Genomic DNA, 18162 nt, shown 5'->3' on the forward strand with positions numbered 1-18162 from the left:
GTGTTTTCGCTCCTCGTCGTGTTTGCTGATGATTCTCTTTGTCACCTTCCACCTTGACTCGTTCCTGCAGTCGTGTTTGCTCTGCTACCTCTTATACTTTTCTACCACCTCAAAATAACTTCAGAGAAAGCAATCAATGAAAGCATCATTGTTAATATTGGTGCCAAGCTTTGAAAAAAGTACTCTTAATATTGTCTCTAGTTGAGATCAGTGCTTACGTTGTTGAGCTGCCGTCATAATCTCACCAAAAACAACAAATGTATTAGCATCACGTAAATCAAACGATTGCTCTAACACACACAACACTTCGTAGCAAATGTTTCAATCACAAATTCGTGAAATCCTTGAACACTTTCCTCCTCTTTACAGGTTCCACACCAATCTTTGATAAGAGAGACAAAAATCCGAATGCAAACCTTTCTTACAATAACATCTTTGTGCCCACATGATGCATCTAAAACAGTCTAGATAATGTCATTTAAAATGGGGCTCCCTTTGGGTGATAGGAGGACTGATGAGAGGTCATTCACAACAATAGCTTGCAAAAATGTAAAGTAGACGCATTGAAGTTCTTGTAATGCCTGCACTTCCTTAGTATGGTCCCGAGGACCATACTGAGTCGCTTATACTTTTCTACCACCTCAAAATAACTTCAAAGAAAGCAATCGATGAAAGCGTCGTTGTTAATATTGGCGCCAAGCTTTGAAAAAAGCACTCTTAATATTGTCTCTGGTTGACATCAGTGCTTACATTGTGCTGAGCTACCATAGCATCATGTAAATCAAACGACTGCTCTAACACACACAGCACTTCGTAGCAAATGTTTCAATGACAAATTCACAAACTCCTGGAACCTTTTCCTCCTCTTTACGAGTTCCACACCAATCTTTGATAAGAGAGACAAAAATCTGAATGCAAACTTTTCTTACAAGAACATCTTGAAAGGGAAGTGGAACCCAGGAGGAAGAAGCTTGGCGGTGAGAGCTATGGCAGATGGAGAGCAAGAGCAAGAGAGAGAGTGAAAGCTCAAACTGAGAACTCCAACAACCATAATGTGTGGTCGAGCCTTCCTTTATTCAAACTGTCACTAAAAGAATAAGAATAAGTGACTATGACGGGGCGGCCGCCACCTGCAATGTGACTATGGCGGGTACTGTCAGTGTAGTAATACACGCGCGGCAAGGCGAAGGCACCTTTACCCCCAACAACCTCCCACGAATTACCCCAATGAGAGAGAAAAGAAAAGAAAAGACAATACAACATGTACACATGTACAGTAGGATGAGGAAAAAGACGTCATCTCATCCAACGCCCATCAATCTCCTTAGGAAGGCAAAGCGCTCTGTAGTAAGGCTCTTCGTGAGCAAGTTTGCAGGATTTTGCTCAGCCAGAATTTTGACAAGGTCAACAGACCTATCCTCAATGACCTCGTGAATGAAGTAATACCTCATCTCAATATGTTTCGTCTTCGCATGGAAGACTAGATTCTTGGCCAACTGAATGGCACTCATAGAATCCGAATGCAGTGTAGGCATAGCATCTATCATACCAAGGTCTGCAATCAAACTGCCTAACCAGATAGCCTCCTTGCAAGCCTCTGTGGTGGCTGCATAATACTAGGCCTCTGTAGTAGAAAGAGTTGTACACTTCTGCGCCCTGGACATCCAAGAGATAGCCCCTCCAACATAAGTGAACACATAGCTAGAAGTGGACTTTCTACTATCTTCATGTCTTGCATAATCAGAGTCAGTGTACCCCACGACTCATGTATCCTGGCTGCCATAGCAAATATACATATATGTTGTACCCTTCAGGTACCTCATGATACCCTTCACGGCATCCCAATGTTTATTGCTAGGTGTAGCCATATAACATGCCACAACCCCAACTACAAAAGCAATATCTGCACGGGTGGCTATCATGGCATACATAAGACAAGCCACGGCTGATGCATAGGGAATCTTGGCCATCTCGGCCCTCTGCTCATTTGTCTGCGGCAGACAATCGGCCTGTGAAACCTTCACATGAGAAGATAATGGACAGCCAATAGGCTTAACATCCTGCATGCGGAAGCGTTCAAGGACTTTATGAATGTACTCCCTCTGTGACAGATAGAGGAGTCCTTGAGATCTGTCACGCGCAATGCGCATACCAAGTATATGAGAGGCATGTCCCAGATCTTTCATCTCAAAGATCTTCTTGAGCTGAGCCTTAAGAGCATCTAGCTCCTCATGAGCTGTCCCTGCTAAAAGCATGTCATCCACATAGAGTACCAAAATCAGTAAAGAACTGTGACGGCGGGCTTTCTTCGTATATAAGCACGGATCCATAGCACTGTGGCTATAGCCCTGTGACTGCATGAATGCATAAAACTTATGGTACCATTCCCTACTTGCCTACTGCAAGGCATATAGACTCTTATTTAGCTTACACACTAGGTGTTCCTTACTAGGGTCTACAAAGCCCTTAGGCTGCTCCATGTAAATCTCATCATGCAAGTTCCCATGTAAAAAGGCCATCTTGACATCCATCTGGTGCAAGTCCAGCTGTGCAACCAAGGCCAAGACTAAGCATAGGGTGGTCATCTTGACCATAGTAGAAAAGACTTCATCAAACTCAACACCATGCTCCTGCTTAAAACCCTTAGCAACCAGCCTTGTATGCCGGCTTGGGGTGTCCAAGGGTACTTTTCAGCTTGTATACCCAATTGCATGGCAAAGCCTTCTTACCCTGAGGCAACGAAACTAAATCCCAAGTCTGATTCTTATGCAATGAGTCAAACTCAAACTACATAGCCCTCTCCCAAGAGTGACAATTACCCCTGTGCATAGCCTCGTCATAAGTGAGAGGCTCTCCTGCATCTATAACCAGTACGTAATCCATAGAGGGCGCAAAACGGTCAGGAGGTCGTCTATCTCTAGTAGAACGCCTCAACCCAGGCGCTGCAGCCTGATCGACATCTTGTCTAATATCAGCATGTCTAACATCTGGGCCATGAGCATTAGGTGATGCTGCACGCGGTCTAGCTGGCCATGGAGCGAGCTGAACAGGAACAGGTGACTCTTCCTAAAAGATAAGTATGTGTACCTCAACCACTTTCTCAGGCTGCATATAAATTTTGTCCTCATGAAATATGACATCATGGTTGCGGATCACTTTCCACGCCTGCGGATCCCATAAATGGTAACCCATCTCTCCTACATCTCCATAGCCAATGAAAATGCATTTGACACTTTTAGGATCCAGCTTATTGCGTTTGTCCTTGGGCACATGGCAGAATGCCTCATATCCAAAGGCACGCAAATTATCATAAGAGGGGGGCTTGCCTGCCTAGACCTCCTCTGCAACCTGAAAGTCAATGCTACTACTAGGTGACCTGTTAATGAGATGCACTCCAGTAGTAACTACTGACCCTTTTCGTGAATGGTCCTATTCATGCGTTCAACCATACCATTCTGGGGTGGGATGTAAGGGGCGGTTAACTGACACTTAATACCCCGCTCATCACAAAACTGCTCAAAAGCACGTGATACATACTCACCCCCATTATCTGACCTTAGACATTTTAGCCTTTTTCCAAACTAGTTCTCTACTAATACAAGCCAACGCTGAAATGTGTTTAAGACATTGGATCTTCTCTTTATGGGATAAGTCCAAATCTTACGTGAGTAATCATCTATGAAAGTAACAAAATACTTTGCCCCACCTAATGACTAACAGGGCATGGGCCAACATACATCTAAGTGCACAAGAGCCAAGGGCTCACCCATGCGTTTCTTACCAGACTTTTTATGTGTATTCCTAGTCTCCCTACCACACAAACAATGATCACAAGAATCAAAATGCGAGGAGTCAAAAGGCAAAAGATACTGCAAAGCACGAAGCATTTTCATTCCTTTAAGGAACATATGCCCCAAATGAGCATGCCAAAGGGATACATGGGGGATAGAACCCATAGAAAAAACATGATCCAAGGTAGCTCCATATATAACTAAGAGATAGAGGCTACTAGACTTGGCACCTCTTGCAAGCACAAGCCTGCCACGAGTAATCTGCCATGCAGAGTCTCCAAAAGACACAAAATTCCCTACATCATCAAGCTATCTAGTTGACATAAGGCTATAAGTCAACGCAGGTACATGGCATACATCATGCAAAACAAAAGAACTGCCAGAAGAAAACTGCAGCCTAACATCTCCAATGCCCATAATATCAAGAAACCTGTCATCACCAAGACACACGGAATCAGAGATAGTACGATAGGTATGAAACCAATCTCTACAGGAGGTCACATGAAATGATGCACCTGAATCCAAAAGCCAGCACTGCGCATATATAGAATGTATCTCAGAAGCCTGTAAGGCATCGCAAGAAGAAGCTACAAGTATGTAATCTTCATCTGAATTAGTAGATACAATACTACGCTCAAAAGACTTTTCCTGCACTTTCTCTTTTCCCTTTTCCTTACGCTTATCATCACGCATCTTATGGCACTTGTGATGAAGGAAAATACAACATTAATATTTGCACCTTGGATTAATTCCAGCCTTTGTAAATTCAGCCCTAGCCTATGTGTACATGTGTGAAAAGCCCTTAAGTTTGGAAAGAGGGTTAGAATAAAAGGGACTAGAGGCCAAAGGCAAGCCATCTTTTGATCATTCAATAATCTTGGCTTTACCGTTTTCTTGGAGTTAGCTTCTTCTTAGCCTATGAAGCACTCTATGAAGCACTCAGCCATGGCCGTCATGTATTCTTGAATCCCCAACCATTAATACATGATGAGGATGTCTTGGTGCAATAGATTTGTTAATTCTTTGTTGTAGCTTAGTTAATTTTCAATTTCAGTTAGATTTCATTCCCTGGTTGATTGCTTTCTTACATTGGTATCAGAGCAGTAGCTTAGATCCTTGCAGAAGTCATTTTCAAGTACTAGATTCAGTTTCCTAGGCTAGGGAGAGCAAACTATAGTTAGGAATTTGAGTGACAAGACTTGACAGGACATGAAGGCTTCAAACCGGAGTTACATGTGAAGGTCTGCTACAAATAGGGATGAAGATGGTGATTCTTGGCATTACTAATGGAAGAAATGGCGGGCTCAGCCAAAATAGCAGGTCGTGATCAAGATTTGAGCCAAAAATTAGGGTAAGTGGACAAACTAATGGTTACAGGACTTAGAGGAAGGAAAATTTAGAGTTACTTTTCATGAAACAAGGGTTTCTTCTCTTTTCCTTCAAGTTGTCCACAAGAATCCATGGCCAAGACAAGATCAGATCTTCTCTTTCTCACTCCTATCATGAGAATGGATTACATGACCTTCTTCCCTGCTTCAGGAGCTTCAATTGGAGTAGCTAATATAGCTACTTAGCATGATCTTGGACTTTTTGTACATGAGTATGTACTCACACTATTTGCGCCGCCTGCACACACTCCCCTACTGCGTGGAAAAATTCAGAAATATGAGGTCCTTTAAGCATTGCTAATGATCCTTCTAACCCTGGGCAAGAGGTCTCTCACAAGATTCTTCAAGATTCTTACCATTGTGGAGTTTTCTCTCTTCTTCAAAACCCTAGCTATGGCAGTTTGGGACAGCATTAAAGATTCCTGAAATTTTTGAAGCAAATCATGGGGCTTTTGTGGGCAAAGCATCTCTGAAGCTTCCTCAACCATTTCCCCTCAAGAATGCATCAACATTGGACTGACATTGAAGAAGATTGAAGCCAATGGAGGTCTAGGTATTCAATGGACAGCATGAAGCTTTTATGCCATTAAATTTTGGCATTCCCTCTCAAATTTCGGGATCTCTTGGACACATTGAAGCCCTCTCTATTACCTATTGCAACCTACTTCAAGTAGAGAAGGTAATCGGTCTTCATCAACCCTCATTTGGAGCAAATTGGAGCATTCATGGAGTCATGGAGCTTTCATGGGATTAACGAAGCTGAAGTTTATCAAGGAAGGGATTATTCTTGAAGATTGAAGATCTCTTGGACTGATTTTAGAAGGATTATCAAGCTCAACTCACCTATGTCAAGCGTTATGGATTGAAGGTCATTCCATCAACAATGCTCTTCTCCAATCAATCAAATGAGGTACTCTAATCACTCTTAATTTCTCTTTACATCCAAATGCTGATCTCATTTCCAATTTTTGAAGAGAAATAAGAGGATTAATGAAGCTTTCATTCATAGCCTAATGCATTACATGAAGCCTATAGGTTATGTCAGTCATTGTCTTTACTAAACCTCTTCAATTTACTGAAATGGTCATCTCTAAATGTCTCAAACTCTTCCATAATGAATGAGCATTACCCATCTACTTTCATTCACTGAAATCAGTAATTTCTTGATCTTCATTACTCAATCTTTATTGCCTAACCCTAACATGAAATTGATTGCCTATTTTGCCTCTTGATCATAAGAAAATCATTACCCAATTGGTAAGTGAGAAAAGCTTTGTAAGCAGTGAGTCACTGCTGAGGTAAATACCTCTCCATTTCTCATTTACATTTCAGCCTTTTCAATTCCAATCTTGCATACCATGAAAGGGCAAATGAAAGGCAGTTGTATTTCCTTCCTATTCCATGCATATCATACTAATTTTTAGAGCTAGAATTCGCTTGCCATGTACATGCCCACGAGGAAAAGTGGATGCCGGGCGAGTTGGTAGGACAAAAGAGAGGTGACCCTCCCCTACCGACGAGGACCCTGAAGGGGAGCGCAACCCGGATCGAGAGGGAACTTTGCAAACCCCTCGGGTCTCGGATCCCACGCATTTTCAAGTTTAGGTGCAGGTACAAATCTCAAAGGCACTTGAAATCAGTCTACAGCATGAGTTTATGGGCAGTGAGTTCTTGAGATATTGGCAAATGTATGGTACTCATGAATGTATGGCAAATGTATGAAGACATTTGGCTACAGTAAAATGTATGCATCCTATGGTAAAGACACTATGGTTCAGCATTAAAGTTTGGGACAAAGTATGTATGCATACCCTCATTAAAGATTGCAGTCTACATTGAGTTAGACAGCCATTTTACTGATTACAGAGGTCATTTTCAGTATGGGCAGATGTATGAGACTCTCTTACAGGGTTATGAAGTTGGTACATGCTTGGTATTGATGGTACAAGTCATTAATTGACTAGAACAGGGTATTCACTGCCTGCAGGAATTTTCAGAGAGCAACAGAAAATCCCTTACAGAAATTTCTGTACTCATCCATTTTCTGCCCTTGATAGCTCGTTGGATAGAGGACTCTTCAAGCTTCGAACAGAGCCGAAGACCTCGTAATTTGGATCTCTAGAAGTGAAGATAATCAAGTTTTTCTACTACAGGAAATTCAGGACAGAAATCAACCCATGGCTAGGAATAAGAAGAGAGACCCTGTTTTGGATACTATCAATGAAGAATTGAAGGAATATCAACAGGAAAGGAGTGAACATCAACAGGAAAGGGGTGAACATGACACTTCTCAAGATGCCATTTACCGAATGCATTATGAGAACGAAGAGGTCGATGCAAGTTCCACCCACTCCCCTACCAATCAACCCATAGAGATGTCTCATATCTCAATGAATTCAAACAGTTTTCAACAATTGTCAAATGACATAAAGGATATGAAATCAGGCTTCGAGGGTATGAGGTTGGGTATTGACAAGCTTGTAGCACTTCTTGGTGAGAAAATGTTGCCTACAGCTGGTCTTAATGTCCCACATCCTCATATGGCTGAAGAACCACCTAAACCACCTACTCCTAAGGTGGTAGGTCAATTTAAAGTTGGAGAGTCATCTAAAGCTAAGGATTTTGTTCATCCCACTTCACTTTAGCCACAATTCCATCAACAAAAGGGTCACTTTCAGCCACATGGGCAAGATCCTCAAGAGAGAGTGCAAACAAACTCAAAGCATGATGAAGACATCCATGGGTGCAACTCTTTCTACAAGCAATTTTACCCTCAAGCAAATGTTGGTGGCTATGAGCAAGGGCATGTTAATTCAGCCCCAAACTCTTATGGGCAGCCACATGGACATGTGAATTCAGCCCCAAATGCTTATGGACAGCCACAACATAATTTCTCTACTCAAGTGCAGCCCAATAGGCCAAGTCCCATGTCAAATCATGGTTGGAATCAGCAAAATAATGGGCAGCAACCACCTTTCAACTCACCTATGCATGGACAACCTCAAGGGTACCATGGACAGCCTCCCAATGTGAGCAACACATACTTTCAGCCTCAAGGACATTATTTCCAGCCACAAAGTCATGGTATGCATTATGGACAGCAAACTCCTTATGCACAAGGGCATGGAAATAATGAATATCCTAGGCAAGGATCTTTTGGCAATTCTTTTGGGCCACAACACCATAGTGGGCAGCAGCACCATAATGGACAACCTCCTCAATACGAGAGAGAGTACAAGGAGAAAATAATTATCTCAAACTTCAAGGGAGAGAACCCTTCACCCACGGAGTTGGAGGAGTGGTTTGACAAGTTAGAGATGTATTTTTCCCTTTACCCGAGGCCCGAGAATGCCAAAGTAAAATTTGCAGCCCTTCATCTAGAAGGCTATGCTCACACTTGGTGGAGATATATGGCGAGGATGGGACATGACTTCTTGTCTTGGGATGCATTGAAAAATGCTATGATTGAAGTCTTTGTTTCCCCTATTGAAAAAGAACGGTTAGAGAAGAAGTGGTATGCACTTGAGCAACGTGGTCTCTCGGTTAGAGAGTACTCAAATCAGTTTTTGAACCTTTCGATGTATGTTCATGGGGTCTCCGATAGTGCCAAGTTGAATAAATACATATTTGGTTTGGAACCTATTCTTTCTTCCGAAGTTGGAGCCATAAATCCTACATCCCTACAAACTGCCATTCAATTGGTTGAACGTTATGGGCAGAAATACAAGGGTTTTCAGCCAAAAACAGGGCATTCTTTTCAGACTACGCAGTTCCCAAGGACATCACGCCATTATGGGCATGCTAAAATTGATTTTCAGCATATTGGGAAGCCATCAAATACTTTCAGCAATACCTACAGCAAGATACCCACTTTTCCTACTGTTTTTGGGTCAAAACAAAGCAGTAATTTCAGACCTAATGCTGAAAATAGATTTGATGGAAAGAGAACTGATATAAGTGCCAAAACTTCAGCCCCTACTCAAGGCAAACATGTATCGAATGACAAGCTCAAAGATATGTATGCTAAAGGACTATGCTACAAATGTGGAGAGAAATGGTCACCTGATCATAAGTCCAAATGCACGGCCAAAAATATGAAGATTAGCATGATCATCGAGGATGATTCCGATATTGAATCTATTGAAGGAAGCTTGGCTCAGCTTGATGTCACAACAACTCAAGAAGAGGCGCATGAAAATGAAGAGAATGTCCATGATGAGTTCTATGATCTGATGGATGGGTTTCCTTTCGACCCGGGTGGTCATTATTTGGATGATGCATAGACTGATTTACATCCATTGCTATGTGCCATATCAAGTGATGCATGGAGTGGTTCAAGAGGGGATAATACCCTACGCCTTAAAGGTCAAATCAAGGGAAGGACCGCTCATATACTCATTGATACGGGAAGTACACATAGCTTCATTAATGCTAAGTCACTCAATGGGCTGAAATTGAATATGCATGAAATGCCTACATCACTCAAAATCCAAGTGGCAAATGGAAATTTTGAGAAGAGCAATCAATGCTGTCCAAATGTACCTATCACCCTTTCCCCATTGTGCACTACATCGGTGAGCCTAATTGCATTAGAAATGGGTCCCATTAATATAATACTTGGCTGCAATTGGCTGAAATCTTTGGGCAGATTTACCATGGATCTCAACAACATGGAAATGGAGTTTAAATGGTATGGACAACAAGTAACACTACATGGAGTTGAAAAGAAAAGAATGGAGATTATCAGCCCCAAGAAGGTTAAGAAAGAGATAAATGCAAAGGCATGTATGTTCACCATTCTTCTTTCCAAGATTGAAGAGGATCAGCCCTCTTCTCCTACCAACAATATGGACCCATGTCTTTGTAAATTGCTGAAAGAATATGATGATATTTTTCAGCCACCTACCTCTCTTCCTCCCAAAAGAGAAGTGGATCATCCCATTGACTTGCTGCCCAATACAAAGCCCATCAACAAACCACCATATCGCCTCTCCAAAGTGGAAAGAGAAGAGGTAGAACACCAAGTCAAAGAGCTTTTGGAAATGGGTCTCATTAAGGCAAGCCAATCACCTTTTGCTTCTCCAGTCCTTCTTGTGAAGAAGAAAGATGGCTCCTTTCGAATGTGCATTGATTACCGCGATCTCAACAAGGTCACTATCAAGAATAGGTATCCAATACCTAGAATAGATGATCTCTTAGATGAATTGAAGGATGCCAAGGTGTTCTCCAAAATTGACTTGAGATCAGGATATCATCAAATACGCATGAAGGAAGGGGATGAATTTAAAACAGCCTTCAAGACGGAGAGGGGTCTTTACCAGTTTATGGTTATGCCTTTTGGGTTATCAAATGCTCCAGCCACATTCCAGTCTCTCATGAATAAGATACTTCAGCCATTGCTCTTTAAAACAGTTTTGGTATTCTTTGATGATATTTTGATCTATAGCAAGAATAAAGAAGACCATTTGCAGCATGTAAAAGAAGTCTTTGACATATTGAGGATACACAAATTGTTTGCCAAGGCCACTAAATGCTCTTTTATGACAAAGGAAGTTGAGTACTTGGGTCATATAGTGGGAGAAGATGGAATCAAAGTGGATCCTAAGAAGTTTCAGTGCGTCAAAGAATGGCTTACGCCAACCAATGCCACTTCATTAAGAGGTTTCCTTGGTTTGTCATCCTTTTACCGACGGTTTATGAAGAACTATGCTCATGTTGCAGCTCCTCTTACGGATCGGCTAAAAAAGAAGGCCTTCTTCTGGGATGAGATCGCTGACAAGAGCTTTAATGAGCTGAAGCAATTGCTTGTTTCAGCACCCATACTAGTTTGCCCTGACTTCTCCAAGACTTTTACCATTTATGCAGATGCCAGTGGTAGAGGTTTGGGGGCAGTTTTGGTACAAGAGCATGGTGTCATTGCATTTGAGAGCAGAAAATTTGATGACAAAGAGAGAGAGATGCATGTTTATGAGCAGGAGATGCTTGCTATCTTACATGCAATCAAGAAATGGCACCACTACCTCTATGGGACACACTTCAAAGTCAAAAGCGATCATAGGGTCTTGAGATATTTTCTCTCGCAGCCCAATCTTTCTCCCAATGAAAAGAGATGGTTAGCCACTTTGCAATCATATGATTTTGAAATATCATACATGGCTGGCAAGGATAATGTGGTGGCTGATGCGTTATCAAGAATGTGGGTATGCAGTCTATCAAATGTGTCTACCATCTATAAGGATTGGATTGAAGACATTCAAGAGGAATATGTGCTTGATGAGCATGCTGTCCATATTTTACAGAAATTAGAGCAAGGGTGTGATGCTGAATTTCCTAATTTTAAAGTGCATAATGGCCTCTTATGGTTTAAGGGTAAAGTGTACTTGATTCCCAGCAGTAAATTCAAGCTGAAGGTGCTTCAAGAGATGCATTCATCGCCAATGGCTGGTCATTTGGGCCTTTTCAAGACGTTTGATAGAGTTCATCAAAGCTTCTATTGGAAAGGTCTATGGAAAGATGTTAAAGAGTATGTATCTCAGTGCTTGGAGTGTCAGCAAAATAAGGATTCCACTCTATTACCAGCCGGCTTACTTCAGCCTTTACCCATACCTACGGAAAAATGGACAGATATTTCCATGGATTTCATAACGGGATTGCCTACTACCAGTCATGGATGGAACAGTATCTATGTGGTAGTTGATAGATTGACCAAATCATCCCACTTTATCCCAACTAAAGTCCAATTTTCAGCAAGGCAAGTCGCCGAGCAATTTATGGAAGGTGTGTTCAAACTACATGGTATGCCTATGAGAATAGTATTAGACTATGATTCGAAGTTTATGGGCAACTTCTGGAAAAGTCTATTCTCATCTATGGGTACTTTCCTCACTCCTAGCATGGCCTATCACCCTCAGACTGATGGGCAAACGGAGAGAGTCAATCATTGGGTGGAAGTGTACCTTAGGCATTATTGTCATGACACACAAGCTTCATGGGATCGTTGGATCCACCTTGCTGAATTTTGCTATAATAACACGCACCACATGAGCATTGGGATGTCTCCGTTTGAAGCTCTTTATGGGTATAAAGTCCAACTTCCATCAGTTTTATTCCATGAAGACATCAACCCACAAGCAAAGAAAGAGTTGGAAAGAATGGAGTTGCTCATGAGGCAATGCAAGGACAGCATAAGGAAAGCACAAGAGGTAATGAAGGTCTATGCAGATGAGAAAAGAAGTCATTTAGACTTCAAGGTTGGAGATTGGGTATTTCTCAAAGTGCCCAAGATGCATTATACTTCATTAAAGGGTGGGAACAATAAGCTTGCTCATAGGTTTTATGGGCCATACTTGATCTTGGACAAAATTGGGGAGCTTGCTTATAAACTTCAGCTACCATCTTCTACTAGAATACATGATGTATTCCATGTTTCACAGCTGAAGAAGTATGTTGGGACCGATGTACAAGTATTGGAAGAGTTACCACAATTGGATGAGGCAGGACTGATCATATATGAACCTGAAAGCATTATTGGAAAGAGAGAAAAAGTTCTCAAAAATCGTACTCTCATTGAGTATCTCATTAAGTGGAAGAATTTTCCCATTGAAGAGTCTTCTTGGCAACCATCCACTTATGTCAGTAACTTTCCTTGGTTATTACGGGATGATATATGATGCAGTATACAGTGACTGTGCAGAGACAGCTTGTTGTATGAAATTTCTGCAGACAATAAAACTGTCCTGACTTCATCAAAATTTGATTTTAATGTTACGGGGTGATGCTTGGGAGTGTATACTTCATTTCTACACCTCATACGCCTCATTTGGACCAATATATCAAAAGTTATGGCAGTTTTAGTGAATCAGCCCTATTTGGACAACAGCCAGTTTTCTCACAGTTTGGCATGCAAAAAGGTCTTCTTTTCATGGACAGTGCTTTCTTATCACTTGGAAGATGAATGGGCATGATTACTATCATCCTTGACTTGGATTTAGTCCATTACTTCTTGGTTTTGAGGACAAAACCATCTTCAGGACGGGGATGGTTTGTCATGAAGGAAAATACAACATTAATATTTGCACCTTGGATTAATTCCAGCCTTTGTAAATTCAGCCCTAGCCTATGTGTACATGTGTGAACAGCCCTTAAGTTTGGAAAGAGGGTTAGAATAAAAGGGACTAGAGGCCAAAGGCAAGCCATCTTTTGATCATTCAATAATCTTGGCTTTACCATTTTCTTGGAGTTAGCTTCTTCTTAGCCTATGAAGCACTCAGCCATGGCCGTCATGTATTCTTGAATCCCCAACCATTAATACATGATGAGGATGTCTTGGTGCAATAGATTTGTTAATTCTTTGTTGTAGCTTAGTTAATTTTCAATTTCAGTTAGATTTCATTCCCTAGTTGATTGCTTTCTTACAGCACTACGGCCTAATATGTCCTACTTTTCCACAATAATGACAAGTAAGATCAGACTTCCGTCCATGGGAGTTACTGTGACCATGTGACTTGGACTTGGACTTCTGAGAGTCCCTACCCTTATGATCATTATCATGTCTGCCATGTCTGCCACCTCTAACGGTCAATGCATGTGAAGAGCGGGAAGCATCATTGTTTCTCCTATTGATTTCCTCTGTCAATAAAGCACTCTCAACATCTTTGATTTTTAGCCCATCAAGCTTGTTCGTGCATATGGCAGTAGGGAAGACATCCCATGATTCAGGCAAGGTGCCAATCAAAAACAATGGGTGCAAGTTGTCTTTGAACTCAATACCATGTGACAACATACTCTTCATGATAGCATGAAACTAACTAAAATGAGATGAAAGGGAGGTCCCCTCCTTCATGCGAAGGTCCATTAGCTGCTTCAGCCAATACATTTGTGACGCAGGACTCTGTTGCGCATAGAGATCCTGAATCTTCTCCCATAAATCCCATGCACTCTAATTCTCATCTTCAACAACATTATGATGATGGACCTCTTCTAAGAGTGACAAAATAATGGTAGACTTGCATAGCTCATCAACTTTCATCCAAACATCATCATCCATATCCTCAGGTTTGACACCCTTGAAACATAAGGGTTTAGTCTGCAACTTCTGCACCAAAACGTGCCATATCTAGGACTTCCAATACCCATAGTTGGTACCTTCCAACTTGGCAATGTTAAAGAGAGCTGTGTCTTTCAGATAACCAGCCATACTGTCCCAAATCAAAGCAAAAAAGCAAATTTGCAAGTTGTTGTAATTAGTAGAAAATGCACTAAAACCACTGCTAAAACTGGCTAAAAGAGTGGATATCACCAAGAGAACCACTTATCCACCAAATATGACCAAGATAACATCAAACAATGAGCATTACCCTCATAGAAGTGCTCGAAATCTGTAGATTTCAGCTTGCTAGAATAAATGACAACAATATGTAAAGCTATCCCAAAGTGAAGCAATCACTAATACATATGTCATTGCAAGTGCCAAGTAGCAAGATACATCCAACAATGAGTGTCAAGGGGCAATAAGATACCAAGAACTGTCAAACCAATAACTTGTCAGGCAAGAGACATCTCGTAGGTCTATAAGTCATGCATGTAATGGGTCTCGGGGGGTAAGAGAAGAGACCAAGCACAAGCACAACTGATAGAGCAAGAAGCTCAGTGCATAACCATCCAAGATGCATACAAAACTGACAAACCTGTGACAGAGGTAGGTGCTTGCCCCAATAGGCGTATCAAATCAGCCCACCACAGACTGGCTGCAGACATAAAGCTCTCAAGGGAGCAAATGCATGTAACTATCCCACAAGCTCAAGCTCAAGTGTAAGTAAGCTGCAGACATAAAGCTCTCAAGAGAGAAAATGCATGTAACTATCCCACAAGCTCAAGCTCAAGTGTAAGTAAGACTCTATGTACATCTAAATATACCAAGAGGCTCCCACTGGAAGTTAACTGTGATGCAAATAGAGCAAGCAACACTCTAATACATCGAGTACATAGCATCAGACGTGCCAAATCCCAGTAGGGTGCATATGGAGCATAAATCCCAAGCTATCTCAAACCCGTAAAGCATAAGCCTAAAAGCATTCAAATAGCATGTAACTGACAACAAAATGTAATGCCCAGTAGGTCCGAAATGCTCAAATACATCTGAAGACAGAACTTGAAGTGACTGTCAAGCATGGGCAAACCAAGTGGCGTCCATATCTAACCAAAGCATAAATGCAAGAAGCCTAAATTTCAAGCGAGGACAATAGACATAAACTGGTCCAAAGCATGCCAAAACTGAAGCCAAATGCCAATAAATGATGACCAAGGCGGAGCCTAATCCAAGCTCAAAAGCATTCCGGAACCAAAAATTAGCATTTGACAATCTTCAAATACATCGATATGATCATTCAAATCTCTGGTAAGCACCTCAGATCCAAGAACCAATGCATACATCAAGTAAATGAGCTTCAGTCCACTGTATTACAGCAGCATATTTACTGTCAAATAAAGCTCAATTGGTGCCCAAATTTTCTCCAAATCAGTCCCAAAGAATAGGCATAGCATCCCATAACATCTGGGCATCACCAGGCATCAATAGGTATCAAACGGGCAATGCCAAGAAGCATCAAACATTAAATGTCAAGTGTTGCCCTATTTTGACAATTCTGGGACTATGTATACACCAAGAGCTGAAGAGGAAAGCACTCGAATCAATCACTGGGAGCCAAGAACTAATGCCGAGGAGTCCAATAATGATCGGGAAGGTCAACAATAATGCTGGGAAGCCAGGGAACAAGCTAGAAGTGCGAGGAGGAGATCAGCCTAGCCCCCTAAAAATATGCCGTATTTTGCACTGGCTATTTCTGGGGGCTGGGGGATCTTCAGTAGTGCTCTGGAGCACTTGGCAATGTTGAGGGGGCTCTGATGCAACCCTATAAGGTGCCAATGGAAGGCCAGAAGATCGAGGAGGAGGCTAGAGATCAAAACATACCTGCAAATGAAGGTGCCATGGCTGCCATTGAAGCTCGGGTTGAAGCTCTTCAAATCCAGCCTGAAGAGAATTCCGGGAAAGCTCCAATGCCTTTGCTCTGATACCAGTTGAAAGGGAAGTGGAACCCAGGAGGAAGAAGCTTAACGGTGAGAGCTATAGCGAATGGAGAGCAAGAGCAAGAGAGAGAGTGAAAACTCAAAGTGGGAACTCTAACAACCACAATGTGTGGCCAGGCCTTCCTTTATTCAAACTGTCACTAAAAGAATAAAGAATAAGTGATTGTGACGGGCGTCCACCACCTGCAGTGTGACAGTGGCGGGTATTGTTAGTGTAGTAATACATGGGCGGCTAGGCGGATGTGCCTTTACCCCCAACACATCTTTGTGCCCACATGATGCATCTAAAACAGACTGGATAATGTCATTTAAAATGGGACTCCCTTTGGGTGATAGGAGGACTGATGAGAAGTCATTCACAACAATAGCTTGCAAAAATGTAAACTAGACACATTGAAGTTCTTGTAATGCATGCACTTCCTCAGTATGGGCTCAAGGACCCTCTAGAAATATTTCTTTAGGTAATGGACAGTAAATTTGTCCAACAATGAAAGGAAAAAGCTTCTATACAAGGTCCATGATGTTGACTTTGAACTTGCTCATGAGTTGATTAATAAGAACCAGGACATCCACCATCTCCCTTGGCTCACTCTCGATCAAGAGCTATTGAAAAGCAGCCGACAAAATTGGAAACACCGCACTACCAAGTGTTTCAACCATTCGATGAAGAAAATATATAGCATTGCTTCTTAAAACCTTGTTCTTTGGGAACACCTTCAATACTCAAAGAAGAACATCCAATCCCAGCTTGAATAAAATACCAATTCTTGGATGAGTAGCAGTGGCAAGTTGTTCACCAAATCCCTTGCTCAAAGTCTTGATTGCTATAATAACTTGTTGTAGAGCTGCTATAGTACCAGGAGGTTCAACAGAGGGATCCTCCCCCCATTGTAGGGTTGACTAGCAATGAATCCATTTGGCTACGCAGTGGCACCAAAAGAGCTGACAAGAACTCTGTTTGCTTATCCTATGGGGCAGATCCTCCATTCCAAGGAGTAAGCCAATCACCTCAAATACATGACTTTCATCTTCAAAGCTTGTTGTTTGTGTTATTCTAGAAAGTATTTCCACAGTGGTGAAGGCAATCAAAATATCTTGCAAGCTCTTTGAGCACCAAAGTTATCAGCCAATGAGTTCAGCCTCTCCAAAGCGTTGTCACACTAGGAAAGTCCAAAACCAAGTTGGTCTTTTCCTTGGATCCTTGAGCCTTCAAAATAATTACATGCTTTTCCATGCAATGTGCCCTTTCAAGTATACGTTTTGGAAAATAACTTCATGTCCAATCATTCATGTAGTTTGCAAATTAGAATCCATTCTATGCAATCAATCGAGCGATGCTTACAAAAAATTTATGAATTCATTGAAGAAATTGTGCCTAGCCTAACTACATGTGCTCGTGCGTCATGCAAACACAAAAGATACACATGATGGAAAATTAAGTTCCTAATGATGGTGACTAATGTGATCAATTTTTGGGTGAAAAACTCCGCCCTCAGATTTGCAATGGTGGACACGCAACATCACGACAACTTGAGAGGCAAGGGCTTCAATAGGGAAGATGAGAAATGTACTTTGTTTCATCAAGTAGTGATATTGGCACATTAGAAATTGAGGATTTGTCTACCAACCTTTAGCAAAGGAAAGTTAGATGGTACAAACTACACTTTGTGAAAGTTTAAAACCACAACTATCTTTGATTCTTATGAGCATCTTGAGATATTGCTAGGGACTAACCTAGAACCAAATCCATCGACCCATAAAAATCGAGTGTTATGATTTCTCCAAATGCAGATATTCTACAAGCTTGGACACAAGAAAACGCATATACATTATGTCCCTTAGTTATAAGCTATTCTGACAATGTTTTGACCTTGATTCAGCATACAACCAATTAAAGG

General features: G+C 41.6%; 1 pseudogene; it reads right to left on the minus strand.

Annotated features, from left to right (window-relative positions):
* Positions 1-207: 207 nt before the first annotated feature.
* Positions 208-17498, minus strand: LOC148035192 (exportin-T pseudogene; annotated as a pseudogene).
* Between the last annotated feature and the right edge of the window lie 664 nt (positions 17499-18162).

This window comes from Lygodium microphyllum, chromosome 6, assembly GCF_053477565.2.
Source record: "Lygodium microphyllum isolate KBCC chromosome 6, Lygodium_microphyllum_v1.1.10, whole genome shotgun sequence".
Lineage (NCBI taxonomy): Eukaryota > Viridiplantae > Streptophyta > Polypodiopsida > Schizaeales > Lygodiaceae > Lygodium > Lygodium microphyllum.